The 20104-nt window shown below is 42.4% G+C and overlaps 1 protein-coding gene across 3 annotated transcripts in view; it reads left to right on the top strand.

Moving 5' to 3' along the window:
* Nucleotides 1-20104, top strand: part of CALCR (calcitonin receptor) — a 2888559-nt gene that overhangs the window by 2779441 nt on the left and 89014 nt on the right. The window lies entirely within an intron of this gene.

Raw genomic sequence — 20104 nt, 5'->3', positions numbered from 1 at the left:
GCTGTGAAGAGCACTTCTGACTAACATCAAAGAATGAAGCAATGAACTTTAGTTATATCCTGACTAAGAAACAGGGGCCATTCTCATCAAGCTATGTAAAAACTTACATATTTGGCCTTGAGCGACTTGTGTTAGTAGTCTTCTCCACCTGCTCTGAGCCTGTAAAACATTTTAGCATAAATGAGCCATTCCAGTAACTAAGATCACTCCCAACATGATTTGCAAACCTTGATAGTCCCTGCCAGTAACCAAAAGGGCTATAAGATAAAGACAAAAAGGCTGGAGAGATAGAAAAAGTAAAGAAAACCTCATTGAACCAGCCAACATTCCACTGTGCAGTATGGTGGGTGGGTACCCAAATCCACGACTTATTGGATGACAATGCCTAGTTTAAGGAAATTACTTTAAGGGATGTTTTCATGGAAATTTAAAAAAATGAATCACAAATGAGAGAAATATGTGAAAGATAACAATAAAAATGTGCATAAAAATCACTGAAGTAGTCAAACAACACTGTGACTTTCTGCAATCTTTAATAAAGAAAAAAACACAAGCTTAAAGCAAGTGTGAAAACCTCTGAGGCCAGCAGGGACTAAATGTCTGCCACCTTGATAGATTTTGAAGACTGAGCCAGGAGGAAAAAACAAAACAATTACTGGTATTCCCAGAGGAAAACAGGTGGACAACTGTAAGGACTTTATTAAGAAATGTCTTGTGAAGACCATTCAGTACAGTTGGAATACACACCTATTGAATGGGACCCATTACCCTCCCAGCAAGATAGAAAATGGAATCCCAAAGTCATTCTAGTCAAATTTGCCAAATATGAACTGAAGGAAAAAATGATTGATAGTCTGGAGAGCGGAATTTAGGATGAGAGGTGGGGATCATCTAGTTTACTTTGACCTGGACTTTTTCAAAGAAAGAGGAATGTGCACTTCACCCCAGTGCAGAGACTATGTCAATTAAAGGGACTGAAAATTAGAATGCACCCCATGTGCAAAATGGAAAAAAAAAGGGTTGAGGATGGATGGATGGATATCCTGCCTTTATCAAAGATTATTTTCCCTAAGGGGGCAAAAACCTTTTTTTTTCTGCAACAGAAGAGGTATTGTCAGCTTGCAATGGGAATCAGCTCAAAAACACCCAAGGGTCAATACCCACATCACGTGTCAATGGTAATACAGCAGATGAGCAAAGGGTCCTAAGACAGGGAAATAAAAAAACCTAAGGATTTGTTTCCCCTTTTTGCCAGAAACAAGAGCCTAAATGTGAAGGTTGATATTATCCAAGTAAGCGGATAAGCTTCCATTTCAAGTAAGATCCAGCAGAATGACAAAGGAACACAATAATGAGAACAATGACCGGTTTTACATTTTTTTTTGTTAAAAAATGAAAAAAAAAAATGAAAAAAGGAGTTTCCATAACAATGGGAAATATTACAGTTAACTTACTGGAAAGTTTATTAGGAGGTCAGCAGATGGTTATGAAATGACGAGCATTTCCTGGTAATTCTGTTCAGTTCCATTCTAAGGAAATAGTTTTGCAGGGCCCAGGCAGTTGAGACTTTCATAATTGATCACATGGAAGTTAGTGGGTGGAGACTTAACATAAACGAGCTGTCAAATTTGGCAGTACTGTGTGTGTGTGTGTGTGTGTGTGTGTGTGTGTGTGTGTGTGTGTGTGTGTGTGTGTGTGTTTATTTATTTATTCTTTTTGTTTTGCCTTGGGTTTTTGATAAATATGAAATATCAGTTAATAAGGAGGGCTCTGGATATTCTATATATATTTACACTATGAAAGGTGGGTTTTTTTTCAAGGGTCTTCCATAGGAAGGGAACTTTGTATAAGGAATTGCGAATTGTTATTTATTTTATTATTCTCCTTCCTTTTGTCTTTTCTGTTTCTTTTGAGTAGCATCAAGAGGCATTACTGTTGAGTCGGTTGAAGTGTGGTTGGGGTTTGTTTGGCCTGGGAGCCAGCTGTGTGATAAGAGTCTTGGACTGTAGATTTTTGCATGCAAGATCACATGCCTTATGGATGATATTGTGTGAATCAGAACTATAAAGGAGTAAGAAAAATCTCCTCCATTGTGAATGGATAGAACTCTGCAAATGGGGGCCAATGAGACATTAGACTTAAAATTCAGGGGTATCAGTCGTTAGATGAGACACACAGAAAGGTGATTGCAACTATGGACATGTGATTAGTCACACATCTATCATAAGAAGGCAACTGAAATTTTATTGCTATGGTGTAATATATAGTAACAAAATGTAACAGGTGGTGCTTTTCTCAACAGCTGTGGAGCTTGTGTTTCCCTTTCATTAACCAAACAAATTATGTGCCAAATGTAAAGGCTCATCAAGAAGATTGGATTTAAAGTAAGCATGGGGGAGACTAATACCTTGATTAATTGGTGATGTTTCTCCAGTACACCTGTACTGTGCAGAGGAGATATAGAGGTATGTGGGTTACAGTAATAAGGGATCAATAACCTGTCCTTGAAACTCTATGCAAAAAAATTATATACAAGACAGCATGTATATACTGTTAAGGTTTTAAGGGTTTTATGGGCTATTCAATATAGCAATAGGATCCAAGACATTAGATCTTGGACACATTCTAAAAAGGAACAACAGTTATTAACCAGAAGGGTGGGTTTAGGTTTGAAACACATAAATTGCTTAGCCACCAGCTCTATAGCAGTTAGCCAGGTGTCCACACCATGAGTATTCATTGGCAATTTCTATCTCTAAACGTGGGTACAGTCCTTTCCCTGGAATGTAAATGGCCTAACTAATCCAATCAAAAAGTGCAGAATACTGACAGTGATTAAGACAGAGCAGGTCAATTTAGAGACCTTGCATGAAATGCAATTAGATCCAGAGGAGCATCAAAGCCTTAAGAGGAAAAGTTTTTGGCTCCTTGCAGATCCCTCTTTTAAGGAGGCCAGAAGAAGAGGAGTAGTGATTTTAGCAAGGAATAACTTGTCTCTGGAGGTCAACATCTTTTTCAGCAAGAAACAGGGTCAGTTTGTAGGAGAAAAGAGCCTCACTGAGAGGGAGAAAGTAACACTAACATCAGTATATGTACCTCCAGGGGCCAAGCTGGCTTTGGTATAAATCCTTCTAGAAATTATGAGGTATCAAGAGGGAACTTTCATGATAATGGGAGATTGGAAATTTATATTTTTCTAATATGGAAGATTCAAAAAAAGTAGGCCCAAAAAAGACAAGCTAGACAGGATAGAACAATAACGCTAGCTAAATTTAAAAAATTGTAAATGCAGCAGTACTTACAAAATAATGTGGAAAGGGAGGATGTTTAGGCACTACTACTGAAGTTTCAAAAAGAAGATGAGGAAAAGCTTTTTTTTTCAACAATCAGCAGTAAGGAAATGTTAGACTTGGAATCCCGTAGGGTTCAGAAGGCACTTGCAGGAAGATTAAGACAAGAAAAAACAGAGAGAGCTATCCTCAAACTGGTGTGTGTGTAGTCGGGATATATCCTAACAGTGCAGCATCAGATTTTAGAAGCATTCAGGAAACTCTATGCAAAAAAATTATATACAAGAGAGTATGTACATCAGGTCCATGAGAGTGAGGGACAATTTTTTTACAGACTTTGGAATTACCGTAGCTAAAGGAGGCATAGGCTAAGAGGTTATTTGCTATGATCTCAGCTAAGGAAATCAAACATCAATTGGTCAAACAGGCATCTGAATAATCTCCAGGGTCAGATGGCTTGTTAAAGAGTATGGAAGTTTGGGGGAAATAAGTTAATTTGAGTTTGGACAACTTTAATGAACCAAATTCTGAGAACAAAAGGAGTTCCTCAGTCCTGGGAACCAAAGATAGTGGTGGCCATACCCAGTACCTAATTTTCTACATATCTACTACTATTTAAAACCACGATTCTAAGTTGCTTATGGGGATTCCGGCAAAAAGATTGGTCAGAATGGTAGGATGTTTGCTCAGTCAGGACCAATGTGGGTTTATCTATGGCAAGAAGAACTGAAGCAGATCTTGCAGGCATGATCTACCCTTCACAAAACCAAACTGTGTGGGATCCAGAGTTTGGAGAATCCCTATATCCTTGTTTATTAGGTCCATGATGATGCGTTCCATAGCTTTGCATATCAGACTCATCAGGCTAATGGTGCAATGGTTCCCAGGGACTGTAGTTGCTCCTCCTTTGTGGAGAGGGACGACTGTAGCAGTGTGCCATTCCGTAGGGACAAAGCATGAGGTGAGGCTATGATTGAACAGTGCACACAGTTGAGGTGCCAGTTCACTCTGTAATTCATGTAGAACACAGCCAGGGGGTTTGTCAGGTCCCATAGAAGCTGTATTTTTGGCCTTGGACAGTTCTGTTTTAACCTGTGCAGCAGTAATACTGGGTGCCTGGCAATCCACTGGTATTGTGACTGGTCTCTTGAAGGGGAGAGAGGGGTGAAGTTGTCACTGAATCTGTTGTCCAGTATATTGGCAATATCTGTTGGCTCAGTATAGGAGGTACCATTGTGCAGTAGCTCAGAGCAAATCTGTGTATTTCCGTGGAGATTCTTTACATAACTATAGAAGGTCTTGTGGTTGCCTTTACTATCTGCTGCAATTCTGTTTTCATAGCTGAGATCTCAGTGCATAGCCTGCTCAACTTGGTTGACTTCTTTGAGTCAGTCACCAGAGCTGTGGATGAAAGCAAGGTGGTTCATACAACCTACCTTGATCTGGCCAAGGCCTTTGATACCATTCCCCACTCAGGAGTCATAGAAAAACTCACTAAGCTAGGCATCAACCCCTATGACACTAGGTGGGTTGCAAACTGGCTCACAGGTAGAACCCACAGTATGAAAGTAGCTGACTTCAAGTCAGTTTGCCGACCAGTCACGAGTGGAGTCCCACAGAGTTCAGTTCTGGGTCCTCTCCTGTTTGGTATCTACTTTTCTGAAATCCAGGCAAACACGAAGGCACTCTGGCTGACAAAGTTCACAGACGATTGCATGTTGACAGCTATTATTAACTCCCTAAGTGATGCTGACATCCTACAGAAAGGCTTTACTGAAAGCAACAATCAGTGTCAGAACCATGGCCTTAAGCTCAATGCCAAAAAATGTGTTGTCATCTCCATTGGGAAAAACCCAGTTCCCATGAATTACCACATTGATGGTAGTCCACTGAACACAGAAGGTGTTATAAGACATCTGGGAACACAGGTTGTCAACAACCTCTCCTTTGACAACCACATTGCCACTGTGGTCAGAAAGTCCTTCTATGTGGCACATCTCATTACTAAGGATTTTGCATCCAGGAAGAAAGAGGTCATTGTCTCCCTCTACTCTTCCCTCATTAGGCCAGTCATTGAGTAGAATGCTCCAATTGGCGTGTACCTCACAAAACACCTGCAACAACTGGAGATGCCACAAAAGTACCTCACAAAGAGGATCCTAGGCCTTAAACATTTGTCCTATATGGAAAGACTCAAAAAACTCCAACTATTCTCTGTCTCATATCGCCGACTTAGAGGTGATCTCTGCTTGACTTACAAAGCCATGTCTGACCCAGCTCTGTTAGAAATGCTACATCTAAAGAAATCCCAATCCTTCTGCACCACACGCTCCAGAGACCTCAACCTCATTACCACAATCAACAGGACATGCTGGAGGGACAAGTTCATAACCCAGAGACTGTGCATGCTATGGAATAGACTTCTCATACATGTCAAGCAGAGCACTTCACTGGCCCTCGTCAAGAGAAATCTTGATGAGTAGATGGGAAATAGAAAATTCACCACAGGGATCACTCCAGTGACTTTACTCGATAGAGGCACTGGGAACTAAGGTCGGGTGGCATGATACCAGAGTAATCCTATGGGCTAAGGTTGTAAAGGCTCCAGGGCCATTAGCCTAGTACACACCTATGAACCTATGAAGATAATATCCTGTGAATTTTAATGATGAATGCTCAACTCTCAGGTAGTTTTTGGCAGGTGTTTCTTTCTCTTTGAAAAAAAACAATCATTTGATAGAATTTAATGACCTCATCTATTTATACTTCTGTTAGTCACAGTGTTCCCTCAGGACTGGGTCAAGCAACTGGGGGGAAGTTTATGGGGAGACCCAAGTGAGAGTTAAGGTTGTGTTAGCTTTATCTGTCAAGTGCAGATTAATAGGGGTACAAGGCAGGATGCACCCATTCTCCACTCCTCTACATAATCTTCTTTGAACCTATGACCATAGCAATTAGATAATCTGGCATGTGGAAGTATAAATGGCGGCCTCTGGACCATAAAACAGCCCTCTTTTGGGATGATGTAATCCTGAAAATTACATGAAGATGGTTTTTGATGTATTGAACATGTCTGGATCCTTCTTGTGATACATCAACAGATCCAAGATGAAAACTTTGTCTTTAAATCTTGATGAGAGAGAATGCAGAGAACTGAAGAATTCAAGAATACAATATTTAGGGGGTTGGTTGGAACTGCATAACCAAATATTAAGGATAATGTATCCGAAGTTGCAGAGATGGAAGCTGCTGGACCTTGATTTATATCAGAGTCCAGATGTTGCAATGGCAGGTGTTACTGCATATGTTTTATTTAGGGCTAGCTCTTTGGACACCTTCACTCACCATAGTTGTTGGTAGCTTAAGTTGTTACTTGGATGAGGGAGTTTATGTGGTTGGGTGAAAAGCCTAGCATGCACTTAGATAATCTGGTGCTTTCAAAGTCATAGCGGGGCTTGGGAAAGCCTGATATCTCACAATACTTTGCAGTGATTTATCTGAGACTGTATGCTAGTTGCCAGACAGCAGATTATCATGCAGCATGCAAACTGATGCTCTGGACCAAATATCCAGGATTTCAAGGGAAAGATTTATCGAAAATATTTTTGGGGCAAAAGTGCTCTTGCTAGATCAGCACTAGGCTGTTCACTGAGCAGGCTTTTTCTTACTAAGGAGTTAAGAAGTTGGAGAGAAGACATTCATCCTACAGGGGCATTGTTAGGGGACACAATTTATCAATCACTGGCTTATAAATGGAGTATGTACCTATCTAACCTGATTTTGGCATCAGTTATTTAAGGGTGATAAACTGTTAAGCTGAGAGAAAGTGGAGGGATCATTTGGCCTCCCAGAGGAAGCCATATGTGATTTTGAAGCCATAAGAGGGTTTGTGATCAATTCAAGTACATGGAAATTCCCTAGAAAGGAGTGGTCCAGATTAGCAAATTGGATAACTTTAGTGAGAGGTACTCAGAGAGTAGGTAATCATTTAATTTCACATGTATACAGCCTTCTTCATCTAGGTGATATTTTTTTTTTATAAAAATGAAAACTAATTGGGTGAGGTATTTAAACTCAACTTTTACTGAAGAGCAGTGGGCCGACTTTTGTAGTTATCAGTAAAGCTAAGCAAATCTAGGAAATTTGATATTTTCACATGAAAATGTTTCCATAAGTATTTTTATCTTCCACATAGACTGGGGGAGATCTTTTCAGAGGTGGATGAGTATTGGTGAAAGTGTAGAGCAGGTCATAGAGCAGATTGGATACATGTTTTCTGGGGTTGTGGGCCTTTAACCCAATTTGGAAAAGACCTGACTAACTTAATAGAAATGATTACCCAAAGCCAAGTGTGGTTGACAGAAAACCTGTTCCTAGTACTGGATGTGTAACAAGGTGTGGCAGATAGCAGGGTTTTAGACATGGGCTGGCTTATTTGTTTGCTGGTGAAAACAAAAAAAAAACTATAGCAAGGAAGTGGAAATCAAATGATAGCCCTAAGATAACTGATTTGATAACTTTAATGGAGCAGAAAATAAAGCAGGAATAAGTGTAGGTTTTATGCAGATGAAAATTGTGACTAGATTTCCACCGCTGTGATATACATAGATTTTTGGGGAAGTCATTCTAATATTAATTTAAGTTTTACTTGGAGTTAATGTTTTACCTGAAAGTGGATTTTCTGTTTACAGAATGCACTTTCAAGGATTAAGATTCTGTGGAGTGTTTGTGATACAGATTAACTGTATGTTTGGCCCATATCACTGACTTTGTAAATTATACAAGCTGAAGTACACAGATTTGTCTTTTTTTGACAAATAGAGTGACAGTGTTTGAACAGCATTCACTGATAATATTAATATTAAAATTCAGAAGTGATGTTTTCAAAAAGATTGTAGTCACTGGGTTTTGGACTGAGCCATCTTGTAGTAGATTAGGGATTGGATAATAGTATAAAGATTTGAGGCCAACCACCCAAGGGAGTTGAGGGTACTATGCATGAGGACTGCCTTTGGTGTTATTGATATATTTGAAGTAAGCATTGAAATAAAACAAGGATTTTTTGTTAACAAAAAATAATAAGTAATTGGAGAAATTAAACAGGGAAAATGTTATCTCAATTTACATACCAGGCAGCAGAGGCATTTTGAGGAATGATATAAATGATATATTTAGCAAGTTCATGGTCTAACACTCAAATACATCCTGCTCATATAAGTACGACAGACACAGGAAGAAGACTTTATTAACAAAGGTTTGTTTTACTTTAATGAGACAAGAAAGAAAAGAGTACCTTGAGGTTACTGTTTCCAAATAAGTTCAGTCTCCTACAGCCCTTTTAGCAAGTAGGTTGTTTAAATAAATGCTCCACCATGAAACTCAAAACATGTTTTTATTATGCCTTTGTTTTCTGAGCCATTTTATGCATTAACATAACTTTGTGTGTTTTTTCAAAATGGCCAACACGGTGCCTAACACATTATGTGATCTTGTTTTTCTGCTTTGTTGTCTGCTTCCCAAAATAAATTTCAGAGCCCTTTTATATTAGTCATGATATACTTAAGGAAGTGATGATGTTTTCCTAGACCATTAAGATACAATGGCAGCAATGTGAGTCACAGTCATCTTATATACCATCTGTAGCAGAAGTGCATGCATTTCCTTTCTGGGTAACCATCATATATACATATTTTGGATGGTGCAGTGGTGCAGCAGTAGTGTTGTCACCTCACAGCAAGAGGTTTTCCAGTTCAATTCTTGGCTGGGGTGCCTTCTGTGTAGAGTCTGCATATCCTTCCTGTATTCATGTGGGTTTCCTCTGGGTGCTCTGGTTTTCTCCCACGTTACAAAGACATGCATCTGGAGTGTTTCTCCCCAGGCCTCCGCTGAAAATCGGCTTGGTTCCAAGTTGGGCTTTCCCAGTAAACAAATGTTAAATAAATATATGTTTCTCTTAGACTGCATTACAAGCCAGCCAGTGCGACTTTACAATTCTAGCCAAAGAAAGTAGCTAAAAACCATGCAAATGAGGTGTATTAGCAACTCAGTAAGCAGGCAGGCATCCATGCTAGAACAGTGTCCATTGCAGAAATGTATTCGGTTATTGACCAAAATTGACATTTCTGCAAAAATCAAAATGGGGCATGACAGCTCAAAGTAAAGCATGTATTATAGTCATTAGGCATACCAATGGCCAATGTATGGCCACTGGCATGAAAAAGAATTACAAAATTATAAAAATCAAAGTTTATTTTTTTGGCCGATTTTGTCTGTTTAAGCGTAGCACAGCAGCGCGCAAACAGGATCATGCAGAAAATGTAAAAAATGTGAAAAGACAATTTTAAGTGAAATCTGCATTTTGCCATTAAAATGGATTGCATGTGGAATCAAAGCAATAACAGGTAACACTGGTTGCTAAGGAGAAAGACCCTGGTGTAGTGGTGTAACAAGGGGACTAAGGCAGTGGGGTATGCAAATGAGCAAAATTTACAGAATAGCAAAATGGGAGACCATTGTCTGGATGCACCTAACCATCTAGGAGCTATAAGGCAGTGGTATAAGCAGGAGAAGCAGCTGACATGAAAAGGGGGTGTGTCATGCTCCATGTAAGCACAATGGAGCACCAAGGCTTCCATTTGAGCTTAGCTAAGCACAGCTAAGCAAGGGTGTGTGTCTGAGGCTGCATTTACTTATTCTGTGAAATGAGGAGCATGTTCACATCCAGGGGAGGGCCATTTTTGCTTAAAAGTGTTTACCTTAGCTAAACAGGGTGTGTGGCATGCACCGGCTCTTAAACACACAAAAAAAAGAAAATGTAAATAGCAGAACTGTTTACATTTGGGCACTGGGTTTGTGCTGTGTGCTGTGGGGCTTAAAAGGAGCAGAAACAGGAAGGGAAACAAATGGGAAATAGCAGAATAAAAGCAATCAAGTACAAATAATATAGCTGGCAGGTAGAATGTATCCAATCATACAGGCAGCATCTGTAGTACAACAGTATAACCTATGCAAGCACCTTTCAGTCTGTTTTTTCCCACAAACTCTGCACCATTGGTGTACACACTCATGGGAATTTTAACCAACAAAATGTTAGGGGCTGCTGTCACTTTGATACATCAGTACGTGCTAGAGGCTGAGGACAGTGAGGAGTATATTGCTGACAACCACCCCAGATTGAGGAGAAGGAGGAGGAGAAGGGTGTTCAGACCCAGGGTCTACATGAGCTGGAGATACTAAAGTGCTACAGAATGGACAGGGACATACTTCAGCAACTCATCGAGCTATGCTGGCCTCACCTCAGACCCAGAGCCAACAGAGGGGAACACATCCCAGTGGATACCAAGGTATATACAGCCATAAGAAAACTAGCTACAGGTACTTTCCAAAGACCTACTGGGGATATTATGGAGGTCTTACAGGCATCTGCATCCAGGGTACTCCACCAATTCCTGGTTGCCATGCTACCAAATGCCAGTAAGCACATTTACTTCCCCAGCACCTGTGAGGAGAGGACTAGCAATATGCCCCTCTTCCACCATGTAGCAGACTACCCAGAGGTTCTGGGTGTCAGAGACTGCATGCACATCCACATCCAAGCACCAACCAGTGAACAAGGTAGGGTCTACTTAAATCACAAGGGCTTTCACTCCATCAACTGCTAGGTTGTGTGCAATGCCCAGGGCATTATCATTAATGTGTGTGCTGGCAGCCCTGGAAGCTATCATGACTCCCACATCTGGCATTCCTCACAGCTGTACCAGAAATTTGCCTGCCAGGGGGGACTTCCAATATGGCCATCTGGTGGGGGGTGCTAGCTATACACTGGAGCAGTGGATGATGACACCCATCAGAAATGCACACACACCCACTCAAGAATGCCATAATGAGGCACACGCACAAACCAGAATCATTATAGAGCATGTGTCTGGGATGCTCAAGTCATGGTTCCACTGCCTTGACATATATGGTGGAGCCCTGCAGTATTCACCAGCCACATGTGCACACATGTTCATAGTATGTGCCATATTATACAATATGATCCTGCGGAAACAGCTGTGGCAGGAACAGCACAGGGAAGGGCCACACAGCCCCCCACCATTGCCAAGGTCCCCACAGGCACAGAGGGACTCGGAGGAGAAACCCCCTGAGCCAGCTCCTGTAGGCAGACGAAGGAGTGCCCAGTATGCCCTGGCCTTGACAAAGAGGCAATGCATAGCACACACACACTGACACTGTAGGGACCCAGGGACTGACACCTCTCTCCATCTTGTACACACATCACACTACCTGTATCTTACCATGTATAGGCAGTGTACTGTATGCATCCAACACAGGCAGCCCTCAAACACCATCCTCACAACTGCTGCAGGCACAAGGTAAGTCAGTCTTCTTAATAAATGTATGGAGTAGTATGTTCTGGTAGCATATCTATGGTATTGCTGCATGCATGCAAGTGAATGGGGTGGCCTACTGGGATAGCAGCAGACAACTAACAGCTATGTGGGACACCAGGAAATGTTTGCCCAATACTGGCTCCCCCACACTATGCAGTAGCACCCAAGATGACAAATCCTACTGCAGTATATGTGGGGGGCCAACTGACTGGGGGATCATAGTTCACAGGCATGGATGTCAGTGTGGGGGTCCCATACTCACCCAGCAAGTCAGTTGTAGAAAACCATAAATAAATGTCTGGCAAAGGCCCACAAATGGTGACAATAATGAAATACTCCCCTAGAGACTTACACAGTGATAGCACATCAGGTCTTGCAGTTGCACTAAGGCTATGAAGGGTAAGAAGTCTGAAACTCAAATTTATACCATTACAGTCTGATCTGTTGGCTTTAGTGATAAGCCTCTAGTCTCCAAGACAGGGCACAGTACTATGCTAAATAGAACCAAAATGTAAAGCAAATATCAGCACAGTCTGTGTAATTGTGTACAGTTGACAGGTGTGCCCCCTACACCCATATTCCCATAGAAATGCAGTAACATGCATGTTTGTAGGGAAATAGCAGCAGAACACACATTGCCAGGGCTATCCCAATCAACATAATTTGTTGCATGTCCTCAATATGCAGGGGTCAATGAGCTATGTATATGTGTGGGTAATACTGTCAGGATGTGGCTATTACTTACCCCTTGCTGTTGTGTCCTAGTGGCCTAGGTATAGTACTGTGGTTGACAGAGCCATATTCCAAGAACTGCAGTGCCAACTATTATGCATGTCAGCTACACCTACGGTAGGAGCTGTACACACTGTCCAGATGTCAATATCTGTTAATGCAGGAAAGCTGTACAGGTCATGGACAGGGGGCCACACATATGGACAGTACACAGCTTGAAGTAACATACACAGTGCCTACCCTACCTCTCAACAGTACAGACCTATTGCAAAATGATCAGAGGTTTGCATCATATTTGTGGTCTGTATATCATGAAATAGTGGCTGTATGTCAATTCACAGGTAAATCACGTAAGACTAAGATCAGAAAATAATGACAGATTGTAGTGTCAAACTTCATACCCTATAGAAACATGCATGCTAATGCAAAACCTGTTATTGAATCACCTTTCTGGGTTTTTAAGGCCAATACTTAAAAATGGTCCCTATATTTAGGCCTCTGTCCCCCAATTACTTATGGCTTTGTCTAGATGTCTGTCTCTCAGAAGTTGAGAAGTATGGTGCCTAGTAGGACAGCAAGTACCTGAAGGTCAGTCTATTGCCAGTTTATAAAAGGCTGCCACCTTTCTGTGTCAGCACTGACAACATGTCACTGGCCAACACCTATACCCCTGGAATGACACAGGTTGTCACAGAAGGAGCATGAGTATGCCTTGTATATCTCTCAGATGTGTCCTAACATTGCATTTGCCTGCCAACTATTTGCAAAACAAGAAAGGGCCATGTCAAAACAGGAATGGCAGACAGTGGGGAAGCAGATATCATACCCATAAGAGCAAACAAGCAGTTACCAAACCGGTCTCCCAGCTGTCTGTGTTTGGCAAAACATTATTAACACCCTGTCACCATATGTGGGGGTTTGTCCATCTGTCATATTTGGGCCTGTCTAGATGTCAGTCTTGATGTTATGACAGCTAGACCCACATGTAGTCTCATAAGAACATATAGCAACACAAACCATCCAAGGACCACAGTAATGGGGTGGTGTAATGATGGACAACCTGATAAATAGGTACACTCAGAGGTGTGAAGTCCACAACCTTGTGTGTGATGTAATGACATGTACCCCGCTCACATAAGACTTACAAGTACATAACAGCAGCCGCTGTGGCCAAAGCCTGTGACTGGACTACAGAAGGACAAAGTAACACACATAAGGCAAAGGGGAACCACAGGCCAGACAAATGGAAAATGTGCACACCAGAACAAATTGTGCAGTAACATAGGTGCCCTGCAGTGTATGGAGTCAGTAATAATAGACATAATCTGAAAATGCACAACACACACCCATGTAAGTGGAGGTCTGCAGCAAAGCATAAACCCAAACAATGGACACCTTAGAGGCAAAATTACATGAGAACTCAACAAGCCTACACACCACAGATTATGGAGACGTTACACACCAGGGTCTTCCAAACACTAAGGCCTTACCCCAAACCCCAAATGCCTACCCTGCATAGATAGGCTAACAGTACTGTCCCCCTACCCCATTCCATACAGACTGCTGAAGTGGCCACTGTTTGGCATACAGAGCAATCCAGACCCTGCCTTGATGGGACTGTTGCACATCTGGAATTCAAGGCCCACTCCCTCAACCTATAGGCGCAGCATCAACCTGGGCTGTGATATCAGTATGGCTTGTTGGTGTGACAGATATGTGTACTCACACTCCCCTATCTGTAGAATACACTCCCTGTCAACAGCAAGCCAAGAGCCTCAATACCCCTAGTGATGTGATCCCTGTATAAGTGCATGGGAAACACAAAATACAGTCCTGTAATTCTACCTGTGTCTCTGCTGGACAGGGTCACTGTGTGCTGACATGTTGTAACATGGGCTACACTCTCATCTGTGTGGGTTATAAGGGCTTCAGGGCCAATACCTTACTAACATCATAGCAACCTATCAACCTAAACACAACTGTCTGTCAGTGGTTCACCATATTACTCTGTACTGCTCTGCCACTGAATTACCTGGAAGTCACAGTGTTATGTAGACTATACTACACATATAATGGACATTTCTGCACAGTAGAATGCACTCTGTACCCACACCCATACCACTCAATGTCTGACAGCAAGACATCTGGACAAGGTCATAAATAAAAGTGGGACAAGGGCCCAATGATAGGCACGTGTTGTAAACATTGCCCTTACATACTGAGAATGTTGGTAGAATAATGGGTTTTGCATTAGCAGGGATTGTCTGAAGGTTATGAAGCCTGAAATACTAATGTCTGTCATTATTTTGTAACATCAGTCTTCAATTATATGCAGCTAACCTGCCATAAAAACACACGTTTATGTAGACTGGATGAAACTTCTAGACAAACACCTGGACAGCCTGCCAAAAATGTACATTGAGAGGTATGGCCACACCAGGATAAGACTTCTCAGGTAAGAAGAATACAACACAAGCAGGAGATCCCCAGCCAGTATATCACCAAATTGCTGGACTGTTTACACAGCTTCATCAGTCAACCAGCTGTAGCCACACCTCTCAACCGATCTTTTTGGGCAAGAATGTATATAGTCGGGCTCATAATATTTGTCTGTACATCATACATTTTGTATTCCTCTGGTAAAGCACTGTGATGATCTGAGGATGTCTGTCACTAGGTAATGACACAATACATTCCAGTGTCAGACTTCAGATATGTCAGAAAATGTCTACTGAAACAAACCCAGTACCTCTAGGAAAGTCCTGTTTACTTTTGAGAGGTAAGGCTGTAGCACACAAAACCCTGGACTGGAGTACAACTATCTCTGGAATGGAGTCCCACTCTCACTATAGAAGATCATAATGGGCATGTTCCTTCACTTAGATAATCACAGGCCATGTTGGAAACCACATCGGACTATATAAATGTATTGTGCATATATGTCTTTGCATACAGACAGCTATGTACACCTTAACTGTCCCTACACACACCCATCAGACAGGACTCCCCTCAGCTAGCCGTAGGTAGCCCATATGTGATATATCTGCATCTGTTGAATGTGATGCACAGACATGTATATGGGCAACATATAACAATATGTCAAGCATATACGCACACACATAGATGTGGGAAAGAGAGAAACCGACAGTAATTGAGAGAGAGACACACAGGGGGACACAGAGTGCCTAATGGCATAGAGTGATGGCCTGCTGCAGACAGTGGCATACCAGTCTTAACCAGTCACACATGCCAGCATGAAGGTGAGCTCCATTGTGTAATAGTACTGAGGTGGGGGTTATAATATCACATCACCTGCCTTTGTATGTGTGTGTGTGTGTGTGTGTGTGTGTCTGTGTCTGTGTGAGTGTGTGTGTGTGTGTGTGTGTGTGTGTGTGTGTGTGTGTGTGTGTGTGTGTGTGTGTGTGTGTGTGTGTGTGTGTGTGTGTGTGTGTGTGTGTGTGTGTGCATGTGTGTGTAGGGTTAAGTATTAGGAGGCCATTCCCACTCAGTACACTTCCCATTGCCCTACTTCATAAGATCTGCTGCTGTCATTCACATTAGAAAAACCATCAGACAGCTTTCAGCCTTATAAGCTCTATAATGTGTGTGATAACTGCATAACACTATAGTACAAATAACTAGATAGGTAGGGGTTCTAATCTAAGTCCAGGTAAATGTAAGTGTGTGTGTGTGTTAGTTTGTAGGTGAAACAGTTTTAGGCCATTCCCACATAGTACACTTCCCAGTGCCCCACTTTATCAGTCCTGCTGATGTCATTCCCCTTAGAAGTACCTTTGCAAAACCCCAGACCTATAAGTTCCATGGTGCGTTCAATAACTATGTAACAGTATAATATAAATAACTAGTTAGACAGGGATTATATTCCCAGTTCTGACAAATATGTGTGCCTATTTGTAGGATGAAGTATTTTGAGGACTTTCCCACCCATAACATTTCCCAGTGCCCTAGTTTAGCAGTCCTGCTAATGTCATTCACCTTAGGTTCATAGATTGGTACTAGGCTGTCAGCCCTAGGGCCTATACAAGCCTAGCCATAACTATTCCCTGGCTATTTCTTCCCACACTATTTACTTCCCTGGACCCCTGTCTAACAGGGCGACTGACGTGATCCCCGGGGTGAATTTCCTTAGAAGTACCTTTGGGCACTTGTCAGCCCTATAAGCTATGTAGCTCATGCAATAACTATGTAACACTATAGTGCAAATAATTAGATAGATAGGGGTTCTAATCCCAGTCCTGTTAAGTGTGTGTGTGTTTTTTTGTAGGTGAAACAGTTTTAAGCCATTTTCAAACACTACACTTTCTAGTGCCCTACTTTAGCAGTCCTGCTGATGTCATTGCCCTTAGAAGTACCTTTGCACAGCACTCAGCCCTATAAGCTCCATGGCGCTTGTAATAACTAAGTAACAGTATAGTCCATATAAGTAGATTGGCAGGGGTTCTACACTCGGTTATGGCAAATTTGTGTGTGTGTGAAGGTGTAAGTGTGTATGTTTGTAGGGTAATTAATTCTGATGCCCTTCCCACCCAGTACATATCCCATTGCCATACTTTACAAGGGCTCTTGATCTAATCACCTTAGACATACCTTGCAACACTGTTAAATCCTATAAAGTCTGTGACACATGTGATAACTGTATAACACTGTAGTACACATAACTAGATAGGTTGGGGTTCTAAACTCAATACTGGCAACTGTGATACTGTGTGTGTGAGAGAATCACATCATCCCTGTTTGTGTGTGTCTGTTTGGGTGAGAATCATATCCTGTGGGGGTGTGTTATACCATTTTGAGGCATGTACCATCCAGTACACATCCCATTTCCCTACTTTATGCTGATGTCATTCACCTTAAATGTACATGTATACACTTGTCAGGCCTCTAAGCTCTGTGGTGTGTGCAATAACTGCATAATACTGTAGTGAAAATAATTAGATAGGTAGGGGTTCTAATCTCAATACTGACAGCTATAGTAGTGTGTGTGGAGCATATCCCCTGTGGCTGTTGTGTTTGTAGGTTATACCATTTTAAGGCCTGTTGACGACTTACTCATAACATTACTTTAAAGACCCAGTTAATGGCATCTGCCTCACATGCACCAAGTAAGACTATACAGCCCATACCAGTCATCCGTACAGATGTACATGGGATATCCACGTTTGCAACCTATATGTGGTCTATGTCCCTGAACAATGAGCATTCCTGTGAAATCATTGCCAGATATGTCATAGTTACCATAGTGACACACATTCCAGCATCAGACATCGTACCTGACTGACACATCATGCTGATACAAAGTATGTCACTCTATCACTTGTGCAGGTTTGTAGGAGCAGTAGACCAGACTAATTGCTATGCCTGGTGGGTTATCCCACCATCCATGAAGGCATTTGCAAGATAACCTGTTGTAAGAGGTTGTGCGTTATGTCCCAGGCATATAATCTAGGTGAAGCATGTCATGTGTATGCAGCACTATAGTACATACTAGTGGATATCTAGAGTTACTAATATGTCTATTGGCAACTGTATATGTATTTCTGTATACACAGCCCCTGTGGCTGTCTTTAGTGTGTGTATGTGATGGCTATATGATTTTGTGTGCGTCTTCCACCCTGTGAACTCCCCCATTGCCAACCTAGGGTCAGCCCATACAGATATCATTCACCATACAAGCACAGTTAAACAATTTCTAACACCAAGCCACTGGGGTGCATGCAATAGTCATATCACTGTGTATTGTACATTAATAGACGGGTAGGTCATCTACTCTGAGAAGTGTCACCTCCATGTGCATGTGTGTTTCAATGCATATCCTCATGCAACAGTGTGTGTGTGTGTGTGTGTGTGTGTGTGTGTATGTGTGTGTGTGTGTGTGTGTGTGTGTGTGTATGTGTGTGTGTCAGATGGCTCTACCATGTTAAGGGCCTCTGATCCCACCATTGGCAATCTTAACAGCCCCTGCAATTGTCACCCACTGCAACAGTAGTGGCAGACACTGCCACACTACCCCTGTGCTATTTCTGTTATGTATCTAGGGTTAGCGTTCATAAGACTGTGCAGGTAGGGGCTGTGTTCAGCCCTTCATCAGCTGCCCCATGTGCATATGACTCTGTGTCCACTTACAGCATGAGAGGTCAGACATGCATATGAGATAGCAGACATACATGCTGGTGATTGTCAGGTTAGACTAACACAGGCTGACCTGTGTCAGGAATACATACCCCAAACCTGTCATACATAGTACCAGACATACCCTCAGCAACTGCATGACAGTTGAGTGGATGGGACAGAAATGGCAGGAGCAACAGGTGCTGACAGCTGAATTTGTTGCAGTTAAAGTAATGGCTAAGCATGTAAATAGCCAATACCAGTACACAAGTAACCTCCTCTGTATGTGTGAGCCTGCAGTCCTACAGAACACCCAGGTGACATGTATGAAGGCTAGGTGGCTGTGTCAAGGGTATGTATGCAAGGTCACACTGTCTGCCACAATTGCCTCTCACACACTGCTGCATGTAAACACACCTGGTAAACATGTGCATATACAGCTGCACCTTGGATATTTAAAGGTCACTGTGTTTCCACTCCACCTTACTTATCATTGTTACTGTCAGCAGGCCCACAGCCTGCAGACACCTGGAACACAACCAGAATACAGTAAGTGACACTACAGTCAGTCAGCAGTACTAACAGCAATAGTGCATCATGGCTAACAAGGTACATACACCTCAATATGTACGCATAACTACTGCCAGCAGACAGCATCTTCACAGCATGGCATTGCTATACTGTACTATAGTCACCCTGTGCATCAGACCCATATGAGTCTGTCCATGCATTGATGGTATGAATAACAGGGGTGTGGCACAAGTAACATCACATGCACAGGGTGTGCTGTTAGATTGCCAGAGACCTAGGCTGGGCCATATGGCTGACATTGTGTGTGTGTGTGTGTGTGCGTGTGTGTGTGTGTGTGTGTGTGTGTGTGTGTGTGTGTGTGTGTGTGTATGTGTGTGTGTGTGTGTGTGTGTGTGTGTGTGTGTGCGTGCACATCTGGAGGGGTGGTGTTCAACTGGGCCATGCAGAGGAGCTGTGCGTGTCTGGTGGTGACTGGCCTGTGATAAGGGGATGTGTGAGTGTTTGTCTGCAAACCATCAAGTCATGTGGATGCCCAACACAGGGCTATATTGGACAGCTGTGGACCGTACATGGCAGGATGTATGGTTCACTATCTCCCAGCAGGGACATGGGAACTGGTTCTGCCAGGAGTTTCACTGGCACCAAAAGGACCAAGGACAGAGGCAGTACTACTCCCCAGTGGTGACTTCCATCTGCTGGATTTACATCTCTGACAGGACTGGCTAGGACAACATGCCTATGGCCTGCTCCAGTGTTATGTGGAAAGCACCCTCCCTTTGGTAGTGCTGTTAGTACTGCCACTATGGGACTGTGAATGTGCATGGCCATGTGAGTTCTCAGCTGATTATGTTGCTGACCTACTTCCACCTGGCCAATGCCCTACTGCCACCACATGCTCAAGCACAGACATTGCATGGTCGAGCAGTGACAATGTTTCACCCCACTGTCTATCCACGACATCAGCAGGATGACATGTGGCATCACAAATGGAGGTTGTCACACATGGCAGGAAGTGCTGCATTCATGACC

Source organism: Protopterus annectens, chromosome 3.part1 (assembly GCF_019279795.1).
Source record: "Protopterus annectens isolate FY-2018-M chromosome 3.part1, PAN1.0, whole genome shotgun sequence".
In the NCBI taxonomy this organism is placed as follows: Eukaryota; Metazoa; Chordata; order Ceratodontiformes; family Protopteridae; genus Protopterus; species Protopterus annectens.
The sequence above is the reverse complement of the archived record's forward strand: the minus strand, read 5'-3'. Positions and strand labels throughout refer to the sequence as shown.